At 40.1% G+C, this 7,458-nt stretch overlaps 1 non-coding gene across 1 annotated transcript; it reads left to right on the plus strand.

Annotated features, from left to right (window-relative positions):
* Positions 1-3,749: 3,749 nt before the first annotated feature.
* On the plus strand, positions 3,750-3,856 carry LOC120274326. The gene has a single exon (XR_005540854.1). It is a non-coding gene; the product is annotated as a small nucleolar RNA R71 (small nucleolar RNA).
* Positions 3,857-7,458: the final 3,602 nt, after the last annotated feature.

A 7,458-nucleotide genomic window follows, 5' to 3' on the forward strand; every position in this document is an offset into this window, starting at 1 on the left:
TCGAGAGTGTGAGTCGAGAGGTAGCGGAGCATTGGTAAGTGCTTGGGTAGACATATTTTTATATATGTTTTACATACATTGAGCATCATTTTTACTATGGTTTATGTCTCATATTGTGTATTTGGTGTTCTTTTATGCATATAGGTTGTGAATGCCTTGAAAAGTAAAAAGGAAGTAAAGATAGGCTATAAAGACACAATGTTGAGAGTTCTTATTCAATTCAAAGGACCAAGACACGAGAGGAATTCATAAACGTGGAGATGTGTGCCACCTTCCAAGAAGATTCAAGTAAATTCACTAGTTGGAAGGGCACAAAGGCAGCCACATCTTCATGTTCCTTCTCTTTGTGAACTTTGCAAGACCTCTCAAAAATACGTCGATGAAGAAAAGTTTTATAGCCTACCACATGGGCGTATGACCGGACATGTGGCCTCAAGAGGATATTGTTTAGATCGTGTCTTGTGAAAAGTACTATATCAATAGTACTGCGGCAATTTTAGCAATTTCATTGTAGCAGGACTGTAGCAAAATTACTGTTTAGGCGCCCGCGTGGAAATTCCTACAGCCCACCGGGCGCATGGAAAATCCACACGGGCGCGTGGGGGCAAGGGGCAGACGCAGTCTAAGGCATATAAATAGCCGTTTTGCCCTATTCTTTCTTATCTTTTGTGCGGCTCTTGAGGGGTGAGACGGCTATGGTTTGGAGAGGAGGTCTTTGCGGCTTTGGAGGTGCTTCATCACAAACTTTGATCAGTTCCTCCTCTGTCATAGCATCAACGAAGCCAGCGCCGAACCTAGCTTCGGAGTGGGTCCTTCAAGACGTCGAAGCTCTCCATCAAGGCCATCAGTTCATATATAAGGGAGTTTATTTCTATGGTTTTAATGTACTTTCATTCATTGATGGTGTGTTTTGTATGTTGCTCCATGGAGAGCTAAAACCCTAGAGGGTATTTGGGCTTGTGAACCCTAGGATTCTCATCATTTGTGGATTTGCTTAGTGTTTCTATTTAATCCAAGTTTGATTAAGTTTTAATCTTGATTGTCTAATGCTTGCTTGCCTTATTGATCTTTTGGCTATTTGGTTTGCATGATTTGTTACATTGGTGAGAGAGAGGTCTCCATTAGGGTTAGAATCTCAATATTGAAGATGGTTGAGAGTGCGAGTCATGAAATAGTGAGCATCCCCTTTCCCCTCTGATTGGTATATTCTATCTCCGTTCCCTGAGCTCTATGCAACCATATTTGGTGTGAGGAGTGAGATTGAGAGACTTCTCCACCGGGACCTTGTAGGGTGTTAGGATCCTTCGCTGGGAATTAGGGTTGGATCAATCTTTAGGAATCAGATACACCTCTTGGAATCCCTAGAGTGCTTTGCGGTTATATGTGGTGTGAGGTGTTGAGATTGAGTGATTTTTCGACCAGGACCTCGTAGGGGACTAGTATCGGTGACCGGGAGGCCAGATCAGATTATTTTTGGATTCCATGACTTAACTTACTATTCATAGAAACACTTTGCTCATTCGGTACCTATTACCTGAATCCTATGGAGAGCATTGCCTGAATATTCGTCTCTGGTATTCATTTCTTCGCACATTAGATCACCACACCTTTCCATTTATCATTAGGCTAGAAAGCAGAGAAGAAGTTATTACTAGTAGCCTTGTTCCTTGTGGATTCGACTACCCGACTCACCGGGTATTGTATTACTTTGATACCCGTGCACTTGCGGTTCACACGCATATTCGTACGTGTCATGTTTTTGGCGCCGTTGCCGCGGAACAGGATACTAGGAATGCTAGAACTTTGTTGCTCTAGCCACTTATCTTTTTCTTTATTTTGTCTATTCCACACTTTCTTTTTTTCCATCATTCTCATCAATTTTTATGTTGTTTTCATCATTTTCACTCTATCTTCTTCCACCATTCTATTTTGTTTTATTTTGTCTTATTTAATTTTCTTGCATGGAACTTGAGTGATGATTGATCCACTTATAGAATTATGTTCACAGGTTGATGCTGTCACTAGAAAAATTGATCGACATGTTAGTGTTCATCAACAATACAATCCATGTTGTACCACATATCATCCAACTCTAAGGAGCTACCCAAATCTCTTATGGGATATTGATGGACAACAATGAGAAGCACCTCGACAAGAACTTCAATGGTATGAGAAAGTTGAAGAAGATGTACTTCAGTTGGAAAGAGTGTTACCGAGATTTTTTGAAGCAACCGATGCCCGTTTCCAAAATATTGAGGCCACATTAAGTCGTCATGAGATCTCCATCAAAAACATTGAGCATCAATTAGGAGAGATCTTGGACATGCTTGCTAAAGAAAATGAAGAATTTGAACAAGCAAGGCAAGTTTCTCCGGGACATGATGAGGCCATGAACAACATGGAAGAAATTGGGCAAATTGACTACATTGGGGCAGAAAATGAAAAGCAAGAAATTGAATATCATTTTGAGATTTTAGATTGTGTGACTGAAGATTGTGCTTGTGAGCGAGAAAATTTTCAAGGGGATTTGCTAGTGTCATGCTCCTCTCAAGTTGAAAATACATTAGAAGAAGCAAACCCTAAGGTTATGGAACAAGCATCTTTCTTTGGGATTGATCAACTCTTACAATGCAAGAGAGAGGTTTTGGGAAGGGAAGAAGATGTGGGCAGGAGATTGAAGCCATCCAATGACCCACCTGTGCTAAGGTTGGACAATTCCCAACCCAAATTGTTTCCTTCGAGGCCAAAAGTAAGATGGTTGGACTCTCCAATTAATATTCTACCCCGACAACTAGATTCTTGGTTTAAAGGAAGTAGCTATGAAATGTCTAGTCTGGAGGAACACACTCTTTTCAAGCCTCCATAAGGTAAGGAAGAGGTACGTCAAGCTTAGTGAAGTAAAACAAGAGCTTCTTGGGAGGCAACCCAAGTTTTTAAATGTTTTCTAGTTTACTTCGACACCCGTGCACTTGCGGTTTACACGCATATTCGGATGTGTCAAGCACCCCCTTTCCCTTCCAATGTGATTTAACCTACCTCCATGTCCAAAAGTTCTTTGCGGTAATAGTAGAGTAAAGGGCTAAGGGATGAACACCGCTAGTGCTTAGTTGCACGAGTGACAAAGTGAAGCGTTGAAGTAACTTTAGCACCTTGGGTTTAGTTGTGACTATGGATCTTAGGTTTGGGACCGTGTATTCAAGGATCTACATTAAGCATCAATTAGGAGAAATAATAGTTGTTCTTCCACTTGAAACATTAGTCCATGGGGGAGCATTGTCAGAGTACCCCTCTTCAATCGATTGCCTTTCTTCTCACTTATTTGTGCCTCTCATTCTTGTTTCTTTTATTTTTGTTTACATTACATTTCATCAACATAATAATTGTTCATCTTCACTTGGTTAAGTAGCAATCTTTGTATTTTTATTCCCTACTGCTTGTGGATATGAAACCCTAGTCACATGGGATTTATTACTTTAACAAACCCATGCTCTTGGGGATAACACGCAAGGGGCATTGTCACCTCTACTTGGGCTGCCAAGGATGAAACTGCATTAATCTCATGGAGCCAGGCCACTTTCTTTTTTTCTCTTGTATTCCATTGGTAGCTATTCAGACCCATTTCTTCAATCAATTGTCGGGCCTCTTCGGGGATCTTGTTTCTCAATGTTCCTACCACGGCGGCATCAAGAAGTTGTTTGGTGCTTGAGTTCAACCCATTGTAGAATGTGTGAATGACCATCCATTCGGGGAACCCATGTTGTGGACACTTCTGCGAGAGATCCTCGAATGGTTCCCAAGTCTCAAATAATGATTCAAGATCCATCTGAACAAATGAAGATATCTCATTCCGAAACTTTGCCGATTTTCCCCGAGGGAAATACCTTGCAAGGAAAGCTTCGACCATTTTGTTCCATGTTGTGATGGAAGCTCTTAGTAATGAATGTAGCCAATGTTTGGCTCTTCCCTATAATGAGAATGGCAAGCTCTCAAGTGAATTCTGTCATCTAAAACCCCATTGATCTTCAACATGTGACACACTTCAAGAAAATTCTCAATATGATTGTTTGGGTCTTTATCAGCTAATGATAAGTACTTGAGTAGATATGCTTTTCTATTTGTTTTACATGCATTGAGCATCATTTTTACCATGGTTTATGTCTCATATTATGTATTTGATGTTATTTTGTGCAATTAGGTTGATAATACCATGAAGAGACAAAAGGAATCAAAGATAGGCTATAAAGACACAATGTTGGCAGTTCTTATTCAATTCAAGGACCAAGACACGTGAGGAGTTCATGAATGTGGAGATGTGTGCCAACTTCCATGAAGATTCAAGCTAATTTAGTAGTTGGAAGGACACAAAGTCAGTCACGTCTTCATGTTCCTTCTCTTTGTTAAGATTGCAAGACCTTTCAAAGATGTGTCGATGAAGAAAAGCCTTATAGGTTGCAGCATGGATGTGTACCTGGCCATGTGACCTCAGGAGAAGAGTTTTTAGACCTCAAGAAAAGCACTGTAGCATTTTACTATATCAAATTTTATTGTAGATAAATAGTGTAGCAAAGAACTGCTGTATTTTTACTGTAACTAATTACAGCTGTGAAAAGTATTGTAGCAGAGTATGAAGCTACTCTCATAAGTCAGATACTAGTTATGCTCTAATGAGAGAAAGAGCTATCTCATGAAATGAGTGAAAGCTACTACCTCATTAGAAAGAGCTACCACCTCAAAAGTGTGAAAACCACCTTAGTGGCCGCTTCGGAAAGGGCTACCTTAGAGGATGTGTGAAGCTACTACAGTCTCTTTCCTTTGTTTTGTATATAAATAAGTCCCTTATGCTTAGCTCTTTGAGGAGTATACGTTAGGTCGACTTGAGTGAGTCTACACACACTTACATGATTTCGGGTTTGGTGTACTTTTTGATTTGAGTTTTTAGCTAGAGCATTGATTTTTCATATTTAGTATTGAAATTCCCCTTACTTGTAGAATGCTTCCCTTGCATGCTTTACTGAACCTAAGGCCAAGCACTTTCAATATTTCCTTCTTCTATGCTTTAATGTTTTATTTTTGCTTGAGGACATGCAAAAGCTTAAGTGTGGGGCAGTTTAATAAGTGCTTGTGTATTAGTAATACGAAGTATTCTTTTATTACAATGAGCATTACTTTTCGTAGATTTTATCTCTAATACATGTGTATTTGTGTTCTTTTGTGCATGTAGGGTTGTGGCGACAAGTATAGAAGAAAGAAGCCAAAGTATATTGCTTTTGCACTTTAGTTGATGGAATTTTGGAGTGAACAAACATGAAGACATAAGTTGTGCTAAAAAAACATATGAGTGTGTGTCAACCTCCATTGTGTTCAAGGAAATATGCAAATTGGAGGGGCACAAAGGCAGTATTTTGGCAGAGTACTATAGCAGGTACTATAACAAATCATTGTATCAATTTATTGTAGTACTTGCTATTCATATGCCGCTGAAATTAGATTTCTGCAGATTCACATGGGCGTGTTTAAATTTCACATGCCCTTGTGGATGACCGATTCCATCCCTATTTAAGTCGTGATTTCAGAATCCTTCTTTCCATCTTTTGGCTATCTTTTCTCCACCTTTAGAGGCACCCACGGCTAGGGGTTGGAGAGGCATTGGCTTGGCTTTTGGAGAGGTTTATGGCCTTTGGCATCACATTTTCTTCTGAAGAGAGTTATTGGGGAAGCTTTCGTCAGCACCAATCCAGTGAGCTGTGCCCTAGGCTTGATGAGACCTTTGGAGAAGACACGGCCAGTCCACAAGACCATTGACAAGAACACCGAGAGAGTTTTATTCATGGATTACATATTTCACTTTTGATTTCATTATTTATTGTATTTTGCTACATGGAGAGCGAAACCCCTAGTGTCTCCTAAACTAGAGCATGAGAACATTCAATGTTAAAAATTCCTAGAAATTCAAGCAATAAACTAGAGCATGAGAACATTCAATGTTAAAAATTCTCCTAAACTCAAGAATACAATCATTTCAACTAAGATGAACCGCCATTGGCTACGTGAGCACGTATATCAATCAAAATTTAAGTAAGGGACATGTGTAATGTGACCTCTCCCCCACACACACACACAAATACTTAAGATGTACATTGCCCTCAATATGCACATGAAAGCACAAGAAAAGTATAACAATTTAAAACACATGTGGAAGTGGGCAATTGAAATAATACTCTCCTGACTCCTAGTGGTGCGTTTGATGGAGCTAAATCTTTCGGAGTTAAATTCTAATGGGTCATGAAGAACACACGGCCAAGTGTAAAACACATTGACCTTGTCTATGACTAACCCTTAATTTCAATACTGACAAGACCATCTGCACGCATACACAAGGGGGTTCAATGAGGCTCAATAAACAAAAATAATTTGAGTATATAAAAAAATAGAGCAATGAAATACAACTTGAGATAAAACTAAAAGATAAACTCAGAAGGAGGATCCTTTCTGAGCATACAAGTCTGAAATAAAATGTGAAAAATAAGAACAGAGAAGGTAAAGAAGCCTCAAGTGTAGGTGTCAATTGCAGGTGCATCTGTTGCTACTGCTGGTGAAGATGACGCTGGTGCAGCAAAATAAAAGAAGATTGGGTGAAAAAAAAAAGAAAGAAAAGCTTACCGATGAAATGAGAATGAGAGATTAGAAAACGGCTGGAAAACTCAAGTAATAACCCTTTAAAACGACGGTGAGAGGTCAGGAGAGTGCAAGGGTGTTCTCTGAGTGATTACGAGTGTAAAAATGAAGAAAACCGAAAAGACTGTAAAGAAAACCCGCGGCTCTTGAGTTTTTGTGCATCCACACGGACGTGTTGAAATTACCCACTCCCGTGTGACTCCCCAGGAGAGACCTACAGGGGCAGACGTACGCCCCTGTGGCTTCTCTGTCCAATTGAGAAAATTCGCTAAGTGTTTCACACGCCCGTGCGACAATTCCACACGGGCGTGGATCCTTACTGGGCAATTCACAGGGGTAAACGCATGCCCCTGTGTCTTCTCAGGATATAGGAGAAATTCTTTGTAGAGAAACACATGCCCATACGGAAACTCCGCATAGGTGTGGACCATCACAAGGTCACTCACAGGGGCGAGTCCACGCCCCTGTGCTGTCTCTGTATGAGCTCTGAATAAAAATGCACGCCTGTGCGAAAATTCCACACGGGCGTGTGTTTTCTTTGGACACTTAGAAAACTTTGCAGGCTCTGTAGAAAATTCCTAAACACAAATATACACTCAGAGCCTGCCTAACAATGCATTTTTAACCAGAGAAAACACGAAAAACACGCTCAAACGACCAAGATTCTTCACCACACACGATTAGGCACATGATAACACCACAATGTCCACAAGAAAATCATAACGAAAGCATCTAAGAATCAAGATACCAACACTCAAGGCCTTATTCATGTAAATACTAACT

Source organism: Dioscorea cayenensis, chromosome 12, assembly GCF_009730915.1.
Source record: "Dioscorea cayenensis subsp. rotundata cultivar TDr96_F1 chromosome 12, TDr96_F1_v2_PseudoChromosome.rev07_lg8_w22 25.fasta, whole genome shotgun sequence".
NCBI classification, from domain to species: domain Eukaryota; kingdom Viridiplantae; phylum Streptophyta; class Magnoliopsida; order Dioscoreales; family Dioscoreaceae; genus Dioscorea; species Dioscorea cayenensis.